This window comes from Kogia breviceps, chromosome 15 (assembly GCF_026419965.1).
Source record: "Kogia breviceps isolate mKogBre1 chromosome 15, mKogBre1 haplotype 1, whole genome shotgun sequence".
Lineage (NCBI taxonomy): Eukaryota > Metazoa > Chordata > Mammalia > Artiodactyla > Physeteridae > Kogia > Kogia breviceps.
In genome coordinates this window covers 26,768,456-26,782,770 of record NC_081324.1, presented here as the reverse complement: position 1 = coordinate 26,782,770, position 14,315 = coordinate 26,768,456, and the positions used below count along the sequence as shown (strand labels likewise).

At 41.6% G+C, this 14,315-nt stretch overlaps 1 protein-coding gene across 6 annotated transcripts in view; it reads left to right on the top strand.

The window, feature by feature from the left end:
- Nucleotides 1–1,580: 1,580 nt before the first annotated feature.
- ARK2N (arkadia (RNF111) N-terminal like PKA signaling regulator 2N) overlaps nt 1,581–14,315 on the top strand; it is an 88,028-nt gene continuing 75,293 nt past the window's right edge. For 2 of the 6 annotated variants that reach the window (XM_067014484.1, XM_067014481.1), the window contains exons 1-2: nt 2,094–2,381; nt 3,361–3,479. The gene's annotated coding sequence lies outside the window, so the exon portion shown is untranslated. Of the gene's footprint in view, nt 1,773–2,076; nt 2,382–3,360; nt 3,480–14,315 lie in introns of those variants that run through there. The other 4 variants (XM_067014485.1, XM_067014482.1, XM_059041030.2 and 1 more) reach the window with 4 other exon arrangements.

Genomic DNA, 14,315 nt, shown 5'->3' with positions numbered 1-14,315 from the left:
TGGTGCATCAGGTGCAAGCAATGAAGCTGAAGGGTGATTCAGATGGCCTTGGCCTTGGCCTCCAGGGTTTATAAAAGAAATTGAGCGTAGAACCACTGATATGATCCAGTAGTAACACTACAGATAGGCCAAGGGGTGGACATGTTGGTAGGACAGTGTCTGTGAGTAGAGGAATCTTGAGAGAAATTTCCATAGAGGCAACAGGATGGAGGGTGGGTGATGGTGTGATTTGGACTGGGCTGTTTTTATGGGGATGGGATTTCAGGGGCTTGGAGAGCTGAGTATGTAGTGCAAAGGAGATTCTAGGAGACAATTCCAAGGCAGAAGTAGGATCAACTGCCCAGCCCTTCCTGCTCCTACAGAAGGGGAAGAAGAAAGCAAGTGCCCTATTTAGCAATCTAAATATGGCAGTAATAGGGATGTTAGTAATTAGTATATCAAACATCCCAGACTCCAAAAAAGCGCAGTCCATTCACTGTAGGGAATTGACTTATTGGTATCAAACAGAAGGAGCCAAGATGGTACCTCAGTAGTCAGGGGCCTACTTCAGCATCTCTACAGCATTGATGAGATAAGACCATCGAGGGGCCATTTTAAAACTGAATGTATTTGTCCATATTCATTTATTCATTTCCAGACTGACAGCTGTGATTTTAGTAGTTCTTTTCTTTTCTCTTTTTCTCCTGAAAGAGACTGGGCTCTTGTCACTACCCCACAAACTCTCAAATTCCTTGAGGACTAAGGAAGCAGGGAAATAAATAAATGAGTGAAATAACATACAGAGACAAAATGTTTATCTGGCACACAGTATGTTCTCAGTGAATTTCAAGGAGGCAGTTGGTAGTGGTGGTTGAGAATGCAGGCTCCTGACACTTACTGATGTGTGACCTCTGGCAGGTCACTTTATCACTCTGTCTGGTTCCACTTTTGTCATCTGGGGCCAGGAATACCACCAAACCCATAGACTTGTGAGGATTAAATGAATGAATCCACTTAGATGCATAGTATAGTGCCTTGCACATAATAGGCATTCAGAGAAGTTAGCTATTAATTGTAAAACTATTTTATCAATTTACTCATTTAGGAATGGAAAATTCCCATGCTTGTAGGCAGTTAACATAAATGAGAGAAATGGGGGAGCTGGCGGGCCTGATCTAAACGGGAGACTGATGTTAAGGGGAGCGCGAAGCCGGCGCTGTGATTTTCAGAATCTCCTCTAGGTGAGTGTCACCCCAGGTCCCATCATGGCTCCTGAAAAGGTAAATACATTTTACATTTTCTCTTCAAGCCCTTATGTATTCATTTATTTCTCAAAACCCTGCTTTTAGCGAGCGCAAAGCCTTGGCCAGATCTTGAGTTGTGAGGTTTGTTCTTTCTCCTTCTTAAGCCCACCTTACCTTTCTTCCGGTTAAGCGTCCAGCACGTTTCCTTCACGATCTCAGACCTCAACGAAGGGCGTCGAAAACTCAGGGCTCGCTGGTGAAAATCAGAAGTGACCGCAGAGGTGGAATTTGGGGCGTCTGCATCGCGCGTAGGGGCGGAGCAGGGTCTCCCTGGGGGACCCTGACTCACCAGCAGGTGGCGATCTGTCTGCGAGGCGTGCAAGGTTCATCCAGAAACTTGAACGGGATGTTGATGCCTCTGCATGAGAGGAGCACAGCCAAATCTCCCCGAGCCGAGCTGTCGGCATCCGCGAAAAGGTGGGGAGAGAAGGGAGCGCACTCCCTCCTGTAGTGACACCACAAGCTTCATTCGGGAAGGCTTCAGGAGGGGTGAGTACTGAGCAGCGAACGGAAAATGGAGCGACGTCCTTTTCTTAGGGCATTGACCGTGGCTTGTATTGACTGGCTTTCCGACCCTCTGGGAAAATTCTGTTAGGGAGCTGCCTGAGCAGATGAAGGGAGAGCGGGAAAGAAGCCCAGGAAGCCGCTGCTCCCACGCTTGGCGCTCTGCAGCTGTAGGAGCGCGGGTCAGCCCAGCCAGATGGCGCTGTCTGGCTTTCTCTGGGCCTCCCGCTCGAGTCCCTAGAGGCCCCAGCCGCAGCGGCCCCTCTAGCCGACCAGCTCAGGCTCTGTGGTTCCGGGCGGAAGTGAGGCGCCGAGCGGAACGGCCTCTGGTGACATTTTCTCCGGGCGGCTCGGACGAGTGAAGGGACTTGGCGGTGGAGGCTGCGGAAGCGGCGAGATTCGCTTTGGCCCCGGTGGGGCTCTGACCGCGACCCACTGCTCGCCGCCGGGGCTTGTGCCGAGGAAGAGAAGGCGGCGGTGGCCGTAACGTTCAGAGTCGCCGCGGCCCGGAGAGACCCGGCCCGGGGGGTCGGTGTGTGCCCCGACGGGGCGCGCGGAGCGGGCGAGGAGGTGCGGGGCCGCCGTGGAGCGCAGGTGAGGTGGGAAGGGGCGCAGGGCCGCGGCCCGGCTACCGGTCGAGCCGCGGGACCCGGGCTGTTTCTCGGGAAGGGGTCGGGTTGAGTCGGAGGGGTGCGGGCCACGGGCGAGGCTCTGCGGCGTCTGGGCGTCCGGGTCGTTACGGGCAGGGCTGTCGGACGCCGGGTGTTTGAGCCCGGGCGTGGCGGGAGGCGCGGCCCGGGTTGGGGCCAGCGATAGGGGCGGAATAGTCCGACCCTTGGCTCGCCCGTTCGCTGGTTACCCTCGCGTCCTCCGGGCCCGGCTGAGTTGGCGGGCCGAGCCTCCCTCCTCTTCCCTGGCCCCGGCGGGTTCCTTTACCAGGCGGCGGAGAGGAGGCTGGAGGTGCCGCAGCCCGTGGGCCGCGCGGGGGAGCGGCTTCGCCGCACTGGAGTTGTCTTCACGCAACTTTCTGGCGCCCCAGGTCGCTGGGGGAGCGGCGGCGGCGGCTTTGCCAGCCATGCTAGCCCCGCGGGCCGGGATCTGGCGCCGACACCTGCCCCGACTCTCGAGAGCCCGGGCTGCCGCCCCAGCACCGCGGCTACCGAGGCCTAGGAGGAGGGAGGAAGGCTTTCTCCGGCGTGGCGCCGCCTGCGTTTCGGCAGTGCTTTCACTACCTTCGGCCTCCGGTCAATGGGAGGGATGTGTCAGTCTCCAAAATTGACCTCTTCTGGCGAGTTTGTCAACTTTATTTAGAAACCCGGCGAGGATGTAAACTGACGAGCCTCAGCTTAAAGATCATCGTCTCCTCTGACTCTTCTCAGAGAGAATTCTCCTCTTTTCCGCAGTAGTACTTCGTCTTTGTACTTTATTAATTGTAGCACCGATCTCAGTGTATTGTTGGGTCAGCAACCCCCAACAGAACATCGTCAGTCATTCTCCCTTTTAAATCGTCCTCTCCGCTGTCACAGAATAGATGCTCACAGGTTGAAGGAATGAACATCTGTACTTGTTCCAGATTGAACCGCTTGAACAGTTTGTGCTGGATGTGCTTTTCGTTTCTCGCCTGAGCTTCTGCTTTCTGAATCCTTCCACCCAGTAGGATGAAAAACCCACTGATGATGATGCTTTGTCAAGGTTGGACCTTTTAATTACAAATACATCTGGCAGTTTTGCTTAGGCTGTTATTATGTAGTGTCGTTGGGCACAAGTTAACAGTTTGAATTACTCCTTTTCTTCTCCTGGGATAGTTTAAGGATGGAGGCTGTTACCTTTATAATGCGGTTTTGCTGATCCTGGCAATCAAGATTCCTTCAGTAAGAGCATTGCCTTTTGATTTAACAAGCATTTTTAGAGGCCTACAGTTATTACCTGATGTCCTGAGGGTTCACAGTGCTGATCTTTTTTAGTAGGAAGTGTGATATTTTGGCTGAATAATCTGGCTAATAAAATGCCTAATTGAGTGCTTTATGCACAGTAGGTGCTAAATAAATAAATAAAATTATGAGTTAAATTTGAAATCAGGAAACTAAGATGGTATTTACTGTGATGACCTGTATGCTACTTTATGAAGAACCTTACTGAAATTTCATGCAGTTCCATAAAATGAGAAAAATATTTTTAGACATTTCTAAATCAGATTCCTTCAGAGTGCTTTTCAATAATCTTAAAACTTCAAACTATATCTTTTTCATAATGTTAACAAAGTTTCCAATTAGGTGATAAAATATAAAAGGAAGGGAGAAACTTCAAGGTAATTATACTTGAGGTATCAGCTAAATATGATTTTCTAATGGAAAATTTTTTTTTCCTGACATCATTTTGTGAAAAATGAGATGGACTAAACTGGAAACTTTCCCTGTTGTTAGCTTCATATTAAGTTCACAGTGTAGTTGTTACATTATTCACTAATTCAGTTTATATTACTCTTAATTGCATTTATGAAAGTGTCATAAATGGTCTTTGTTTTATAGTCTTCATGATTAAAGATAGATTTAGCTTTAGATTCTAATTTAATGCAGTTCTGAGAAAACTGAGTGCCCAGTGTTGGTCCTTCAAAGATTTCTATTTCATATATGATATTGGTACCTTGAGTGTCCTTAGTGTATGACTAGTAGTTTCTGGGAGGTGTTGTAGTTACTCATTCAAGGGGTTGTTTTGCCAGGATCTTCATTCTTATGGTTTTATTTTAATGTGTGCATGAATAGAGTTGATATATGGGCAATTAGAATGTTTTTGTTTTTTCTTTTTAAAGCTTGGAACTAGTGTGTACACACACACACACACACACACACGAGATCATCTTAATTTTCCTCCAGGTAACTAGCAACATGAAAACTGTATATTCATGTTTACTGAAGTGACAATACTTAAGAAAATCTGGGGCTTCCCTGGTGGCGCAGTGGTTGAGAGTCCGCCTGCCGATGCAGGGGACACGGGTTCGTGCCCCGGTCCGGGAGGATCCCACATGCCGCCGAGTGGCTGGGCCCGTGAGCCATGGCCGCTGGGCCTGTGCGTCCGGAGCCTGTGCTCCGCAATGGGAGAGGCCGCAGCAGTGATAGGCTTGCGTACCACCAAAAAAAAGAAAAAAGAAAATCTGTAAAAGGTGAAAAATGTTGTACTATTAATGTGTTTTCTTTTGAACCACACTGATTTCGGTATTCTGTATTATTTTAGAAAAGTTTAGGGCCAAATAAAGTTTCTTGTGTAATTGGAAGTAAAAGTGACATAGACGTATTGATAACTGAGGAAAAAGCTATGAGACTATAGAAGAGGGGAAGAGCTATTGAGAAAACAGAACAAAACATTCAGGTGGAACTTCTTTATTCTCACAACACTAATTTATTGATTGCTTACTGTGAGCCAATAGTGCTCTAGTTGCTGGTGCTCTAGTGGTGAATATGACAGGTCACGATGCTAAAGAAACTTACACTTTTAAAAAAATTTTAAATTTACATTACTGTTTATGCTTTGTGTTGGACATTCTGTAGGTTTGGATAAATGTGTAATGACATGTATCCATCATTATGGTATCATACAGAGTATTTTCACTGCCCTAAAAATGCTCTGCCTGTCCTTTGCTCCTCCACCCCACCCTACCCCCAACAGCCCCTGGCAACCACTGATCTTTTCATTGTTGCCACTGTTTTGCCTTTTCTGTGACGTCATATAGTTGGAATCATACAGTATGTAGCCTTTTCAGATTGGCTTCTTTCACTTAGTAATGCATATCTAAGCTTCATCTGTGTTTTATCATGGCATGGTAGATCATTTCTATATAGTGTCGAATAATATTCCATTGTCCAGATCTACCACTGTTTATTTATTTATTCACCTCCTGAAAGATATCTTGGTTGAAGAAACTTACACATTTAAACCTGGAGTTTGAGATGGATTTCCATGTGGGCATTCCAGGCTAGGGAACAGCCTAAGCAAAGTTGTGAGTATCAGTGATCTTGGATGGTGTGGCCAGTGCCTTGAGTTTACGGAGGGATAGATGTAAGCTCTGTGGGGTAGAGGAAGGTAGGGCCAGGTTTATAAAAGTACCTTAGTCTGCTAGTGAGTTATTAATTTTTTTCTTTAAGGGGAATATGAAGGATGAGGTAGACATTCTTTGAAAGATTTTTCTTTATCCTTAAGTTCACTGAGTAGAAGTTTTGTTGGTATTATTTCTTTATTATGGGTTGATTCTTGATAGCCAGACTAAAGTAATTTGACAGTTATTTTTCTTTAGTTGTCAAATTTCAGTCTTAAGTTTAAATTTGATTGGTGTCGTGAAACTTTTCTCAATCCTATTTTAGCTTTTATCTTTATTTATTTTTCTTTAAATATTTATTTATTTAGGCTGCTCTGAGTCTTAGTTGCGGCATGCAGACTTACTAGTTGCAGCATGTGAACTCTTAGTTGCGGCATGCATGTGGGATCTAGTTCCTCGACCAGGGATCGAACCTGGATCCCCTGCATTGGAAGCTCGGAGTCTTGAACCATCAGGGAAGTCTCAGCCTTTATCTTTAATTGAAACTACTTACCTTACTCTTTCAGAACTAATGATTGAACTTAGGGAAGTAAATGTTTTCTGCTTCTGTGTGGACACCTTCTCTTAGCAGAAGTGGGACTGATGTTCAGTCAGTTTTCACACACAGCCTACTGGTCCTTGTGATGAAAGGAAGGAGCAGGGTGAAACTAAAATTATCTTGCTTGTTTTACTCTCTTATATTCCTAAACTGCTAGGAGAGAAAATGTGTATTATATATATTATACATATTTATCATAACATTAGTAGAAGCCAATAATAGTAACTGATTTAAAAATGCTGTAAAGTGACCAGTATGACTCAGGTTTGGTGGTTGTCTTATTTAAAATTTGTGGTGTTAATTTACAGTGAGTGGTTTTTATTGAAGTATAGTTGATTTACAATGTTGTGTTAATGTCTTCTGTACAGCAAAGTGATTCAGCTGTACATATACATACATTCTTTTTTACGTTCTTTTCCACTGTGGCTTATCACAGGTTATTGAATGTAGTTCCCTGTGCTATACAGCAGGACCCCATTGTCCATCCACATAATACTAGTGGGCATCTGATAACCCCAGTCTCACTCCATCCCCTCCTCCCACCTTGCCCTGGCAACCACAAGTCTGTTTTCTATGTTACAGTGTTTGTTTTAAGTTTTGTTTCTATTCTCTTTTATGTCTTTATTCCAAATAGATACCTCATACCTCTTTGCTCAGATTCTGTCACTTAAAATAGCCAATAGATGGTGTAAGTCCTAAGTTACTAATTTGACTTTATCTAATTTCAAAACTACCTGGATGAGTATTTTCTAGTTAAGATTAATCAAAAGTAGAAATTATCTGAAGAACTTAATTCATATGTGGGGGCAGTTATACCTGGTTAAATTAAAAACCCATTTACTGAGCACTCAGGTGCCCAGGTGGAGATGGGTACAAAGATAAAAGAAATTTTTGCTCAAGGAACTCAAATCTAGGGAACCAGATGATTTCTAAGTTTCTTTCCGGCTCTGAAATGTGGAGAAGAAAAGTAGACTGTAGGACAAAAAGTACTGTACAAAATAACTAGAGTATGGAGTTAGTTTTTTTCTTTATAAAATAATTTAATATTAAGTATTGGAAAATAGCTTTTTTTCTTAAATGGGTCTCTAAGATGAAAAGAAAATGATTGGAGACTTCATGTGCATTTTTGTACTGCCAGTTCATGTATGAAATAACTTTTCCCTATGCCTGGAATACAAGTCCATGTATTCGTAAATTAGTTTTGATTGTTGTCCAAAGAGCAACAAAATTAAATGTTAGAACTTATTATAGCAGCCATTCCCAAGAATGTGGATAAACTAGGATTGTGTTTAGGTAATCTAGAAATTCAAGTTTTCATTAGCATGGTTAACATTAGGGAAACCAGATACTGATGAAAGGCATCAGTAGAAGTTATTTTTTACTGAGTTGTCTGGCTTTAAAAAAAACTCTGATGTTCAGAGTCAGCATTTTGTTAGGTGCCTTATAATTAGAGAAAGGTATTGTTGGGGATAGGGAAGTTGGGTATGGACTAAAACTCTAGGAAAACAGGACTGTTTTCCTTTCTGTACTAAGAACAAAAACCTCATGTGGTTAGGATTTTAAGCAGTATCTTTCCTGCCTTAGTTTTAACTAGCATAGAAGCAGTTTAGTCTTAAATCAGCATTATATCATCAAGGGTTTCCCATTATTTATGTCCACTGCTATCCACTAAAGAATTTGCTATGAGCCTGAGGGCATGTATAGTGGATAGGATTTTGGCAATATTTATTTTGGGGACCTCAGATCCCAGCATGTGGTGACCCCTCTTTATTTGTACTGTCTAGTGAGGGAGATAGAAAATGGCCAGAGAGAAATCTTGGAGGAAATCTAGAACCTGTGTTTCAAATTATTCTTGGATTTATGCTGATGGTGCTTTTGAGTCTCTCATTAGCAATGGTGCATTCTTTGCATTTGGTAACTTCCTTGGCTTCTTACTTGATGCTAGTTTATTCACAGCCCTGGTGCTAGGCCAGATACTCGTCAGTAGTAGTATCCGCAACATGAAGTGATTTGAGCAGCCATTATCACTTGTGGCCTATTTATAGAGCTTATATCAGTGGAGAAAAAGTTGGCTGGCAAGCAAGCAAAGCGGCTGTCTTCCCGTGGTTGCAGTCTTGAAATTTATATTTCAGTTCCAGGTAGGCCACATCTATTCATCTGCATTAAGTTTTAGTGTTCCCTTTCTGTACTCCAACCCTTTTGCACTCCAATTTCTTTCTTTCTTTTTTTAAAAAATAAATTTATTTATTTTTGGCTGCGTTGGGTCTTTGTTGCTGCGCGTGGGCTTTCTCTAGTTGCAGCGAGCGGGGGATACTCTTCATTGGGGTGCGTGGGCTTCTCACTGCTGTGGCTTCTCTTGTTGCCGACCACAGGCTCTAGGCCCGTGGGCTCAGTAGTTGTGGCCCACGGGCTTAGTTGCTCCGTGGCATGTGGGATCTTCCCGGACCAGGGCTTGAACCCATGTCCCCTGCATTGGTAGGCAGATTCTTAACTGCTGCGCCACCAGGGAAGCCCCGCACTCCAGTTTCTTAGTCAACTTTACTCTTGAAGGAAAAAAACAAAATAACTTATCATACTGAAAAATAATTAGCAATAATTCCTTAATAGCATATGATATTCAATGTTCAGATTTCTCCTATCTCATAAATGTGTTTTTACAGTTATTCAGATTGAGTCACATAAGGTCTGTGCATTGTTTTGTAATGTATAGGTGACTCCCCCCCATTTCTTTTTCCTGGCAAATTATTTGTTGAAGAAACAGTTTTCCCAGTTTGGATTTCCAGTTAACATTGCTAGTGGTGTACCAGTCTCCTGGGGTTCTTGTTAATTGACATTAGGTTTAGAGGCTTGATCAGGTTTGATTTCTATAATGTATTGTCTCTCATTTTTTGTTTTTTTCTTTGAGGGGGCAAAAATACTTTATAGGTGATGCTGAGTATTTGCATCAGAAGGCACATAATATTTAGTTCTCTGTGATGTTAGCAGGTGATGATGCTCATTGCTTTGCTCCATTAATTAATTACTCATAATTCCTTACTTTGAATGCCTTTCATCATTCCCAGTTCTGAGTCTTTTATACTCTGTCTTGTTTATAGTTACAGCCTCTTCAGTCTCTTCCTTTTGAGAGCTAAGGGAAAGGAAGAGATGAGGTGCTGTGGAGAAAAGGGCTATTTCCACTGTACTGTAATTCTGTAGATGTTTTTATTTCAGTTTCAGTTTTTGATTCCTGTACTGTCCACATTATCCATGCTACAACTTCTCAGTGGAAAAACTTACCCTGAATCCTGACAAATAATTGAAAGAAGACCTTCGAAAGCAGAATTTGTTTTGAGATGGTGCTTATTTAAGATAAGAATATTGTTGTCATTAAAATATGTTAGTATTATGTATACAAATTAGAAAAGAGGTTAATTTTTCTATTTCAAACGGTTTGAGAGCATCACTGTTAAAGATGCATAGAATCTCTTCCTAGAACTGAATATCTGGGGAGAGGGGGCTTCATTTTGATTTTTGATAAGATACTGCTTTTTACATTATTTGTGTTATGTGGCTTAAGATAGTTTCTGGTTTTGCATCTTTATAAATATACAGTCATTTTATATAGTGTTCTCAATGTAAGGAAACAGCTTTACTAGGCTGTTAGCAGTTGTGTCTGTTTTGTCTTATGTGTTTTTAAAAAATAAATTTATTTATTTAATTTATTTATTTTTGGCTGTGTTGGGTCTTCGTTGCTGTGCACGAGCTTTCTCTAATTGCGGCGAACAGGGGCTACGCTTCGTTGCAGTGTGCAAGCTTCTCATTGCGGTGGCTTCTCTTGTTGCGGAGCACGGGCTCTAGGCACGCGGGCTTCAGTAGTTGCAGCACGTGGGCTCAGTAGTTGTGGCTCACGGGCTCTAGAGCACAGGCTCAGTAGTTGTGACGCACGGGCTTAGTTGCTCCGTGTGGCATGTGGGATCTTTTCCGGACCAGGGCTCGAACCCATGTCCCCTGTATTGACAGGTGGATTCTCAACCACTGTGCCACCAGGGAAGCCCTTGTCTTATGTTTTTATCTGGAAAGATAAAATAAAAGAGGAGTTACTCTATCAGAAATCATGCTGATTCTATGTAATGGAATATATATATATTTTAAACTTCCCTATTTTAATTAATTAATTAATTAATTGGCTGCCATGTAGCATGCGGGATCTTTAGTTCCCTGACCAGGGATCGAACCCATGCTCCCTGCAGTGGAAGCACAGAGTCTTAACCATTGGACCACCAGAGAAGTCCCTGTAATGGAATGTATTTTTATATACAAGTCATTAGTACTATTAAGCAAACAAGGTATGTATTTCATTAGTGGTCTTGGTGATGTTTAAAAATGATTCGGTTCATAAATTCAACCACTATTTGTTAAATATTATGTGTTAGGAACTGTGAGTGAACTGAAGATGATTAACATAATCTCTTTTCAAAGAAGACTGTAATATAATGGGGCTGAGGAGGAGTAAAACATTTATACCAATAAGTTGTATCTTTTTAATTACTTTTCTCATGGTGTGTTATTTCCCTTCTCCCTCATATATAAGGTTAGCTCTTAATTTCTTGGGGTTAAATGTTCTCAGTCCTTGTGTGTGTGTGTGTGTGTGTGTGTGTGTGTGTGTGTGTGTGTGTGTGTGTGTGTGGTTTGCTTTAAAAATCACCCTCTTACAGCAGTGTATTTGTGTGCCACAAGTATAAAATTCAGGTAATAATTGTTAGGTGCTAATTTTTTTGATGATTACTGGTATTGTGATTCTCTTCCACCATTATAATTAGCTTGTCACAATATCTATTTTGATATTGAACTTGTCTAACACTGTAGAATCATATTATAATCTTCTGTGACAGTTTCCCACACCAGCAGGAAGTAGGCACACAATACTGTTTGAAAGCCCTGCTTCATTCTAGCTTTATCTTCACGGGTTGCAGTTTGTCTCTGGTCCTAGTCTCCTGTTCTTGTTTATATTTGAAAAACAAAACCAAGCAAAACTTCAGAACTCGTTAGGCCTTTTTTTTAAGTTTCTGGGTGTAGAGTAGGCAAATTTTGACAAAAACCTAAGAGAGTGGTTTTAAAAACCCATGGTTGATGGTCATGGATTTTTTTTTTTAAAACCTTGGTCCCAATTACATATTAGGGAAGTTACTACTGCTTAAAAAAATGAGTTAGCAGTAGACGCAAGCTATAATCTGTTTCATATCATAACTGTCGAGAAAGCAGGAACTTCTGTTATCTTAGATACCTTCTTATTGGTGGTCTCATTCCTTTTTTTTTAAGTCTCATCCATATAAGAAGTAAATACTTTAACAAAAGTATAGAAACAGTCCAATTGATTTGCTTTTTACTGCTGAGAGAGTGCATCATTTTTGAATCATAAGTTCAGTAATAGACACGCATAGTTGAATATTTGAACTGTAAGGCAGCTAACAATTTTTAGATTTTGAAGCTAAGCCTATTTATAAAAAAAATTTAGACAACTTGTTTAGGGACTTCCCTGGCGATTCAGTGGTTAGGACTTGGTGCTTTCACTGCTGTGACCCTGGGTTCAGTCCCTGGTAGGGGACCGAGTGTCCCGCAAGCTGTGCGGTGTGGCCAAATAAAAATTAAAAAATAAAAGTAGGGACTTCCCTGGTGGCACGGTGGTTAAGAATCCGTCTGCCAATGCAGCGGACACGGGTTTGATCCCTGGTCCGGGAAGATCCCATATACTGTGGAGCAGCTAAGCCCATGCACCACAACTACTGGTGCTAAAAGCTGGTGCTCCGCAACAAGGGAAGCCACCGCAATCCGCGACGAGAGAAAGCCCGCACTCAGCAATGAAGACGCAACGCAGCCAAAAATAAATAAATAGAAAATAAATAAATAAAAAATTTGTTTAGACTAGATTGCTATGAGGCTATTTAAACTGCAACTCCTTTGCTTAATAATTCCTCTTTTCCCTCCTTACATGGCATAGTTTTTACTTTCATTGATTAACCATTTCACATCATTGGGCATAATGTTAAGTCAATGTGTATGGAAAACTATACCATTTTCTTCAAATATAAAGATACCAAAGAAATGGTGGTTGTGTGGTTTCTATAAGATGAATCAAAACAATGGATGTTTTGTTTTTAGGGAGAACTATCAAAGGAGCAGTCTTGTGTACCTTCTTAAGTGCAAAATGTAGATATACCTTGATTTACACAAAAGATGTATATTTGTGGGCAAAGCCAAATTATGAAGTGGCCTTGGGTTTTTTTCTTCCGGCTACGCCACATAGCATGTGGGATCCTAGTTCCGTGACCAGGGATGGAACTGGTGTTCCCTGCAATGGAAGTTGCTCAGAGTCCTAACCACTAGACTGCCAGGGAATTCCTGGTATTTGTTATTTAAATATTACCAGCTTGTACTAATTGAGCCATAGATCTAAGCAAAGATATGGCATGCATTTGCATATCCGCGGTAGCTGCTGTTTTGAAAAAATAAATAAATTTCTAAAGCCTTGTATCATTATGCATATCTGAAAGGACACATGCTATGCTAATGATGCGTTTTTAGTTAAAGTCAGTGCTGCAGTAACTGCACTGTAGCAGAGTTTGTACTTAAAATTTTGAAATGGTTTGGACATTATTAACAAATATGTGAGATTTTAAAATGTCCACTTAAAAAAAAATCAAGATGTCCTTAAGATTCTATTTTAGTAAAACATTTAATTTTTAAGTGATATGGGACTTATCCACAGGGCCTAGCAAAATGTCTTTTGCTTAATAAATACTGACTGTAAGTATATGTTCAAGAACGGGACTGCACTTGTGGTCCAGTGCTTAAGACTCCGCGTTTCCACTCCATGGGGTATAGGTTCGATCCCTGGTTGGGGAACTAAGATCCTGCATGCCATCTGGCGCTGCTCCCCCCCCCCCAAAGTATATGTTCAAGAAATATTAAGTGTCTACTATGTGTTGGGTATTTTTCTAGTGGTGCTGGTATAGTAATCAATGAGACAAAATCCTTGCCCTCTTGTGTCTTACATTCTATGAAGCAGATAGGCAGTAACCTAGGCACATAAATAAGCAAGATAATTTTAGACACTTAAAAGAATAATGGGGTATGGGTGAGAGGATGCATTTAATGCATTTAGGGAAGGCCTTTGTAATGTAAATTTGAATTGATACCTGAAATATGAGAGCCAGCCTGAAAAAGAGCTAGGGGAGTGCTTTCCTGGCAGTGTGAATAGCAGGTGCAAAATAAAAATACCCTGAATCAGAAAAATTGAAGATTTTGGAGCCTAAAGAGACAAAATGATGCTGAAGTGAGGATTGAGCAAGACATACCTTGTAAGCCTCAAAAAAAAAATTCAAATTTTATTCTAATTGTAAGGAAATGTATATAAAGAAACTGTGGGTCTAAACAAGGAGCAGTCTTGTTTACCCTCTCCAGTGTAAAATGTAGATGTGCCTTGATTTACACAGGAGATATATTCTTGTATATTTGTGGGCAAAACCAAATTTTAGCGCCAGGTTCCTCACGAATGTGTGTGTGTGATGGGTGGCCTTTCTGGCTGCCCAGAAACAGGTCATCTACAAATGGTTTAGCAACAAAAAATGAATTTTAAATATCAGACTTCAACTATATTACAAAAACTTGTTTTAAAGGAATCTGTATTAAAACCTTATCTTTTAAATATATAACCTACTTCATCTTTTGTAAAGATCCATGTGTTCAGAACTTTTATTTTGGTTAAAGGAGGCTACTTTGTATAGCATGATCTAGTCTTAGGTTAGGAAGCAGGTTGGAAATTTGGAAATAGTTCTAAATATATCTGTCTAAATATATCTAAATATAACTTGGCCATTGACCTATATATTCTTTTCTTAGAAATGAGGATTATCATTTCAGG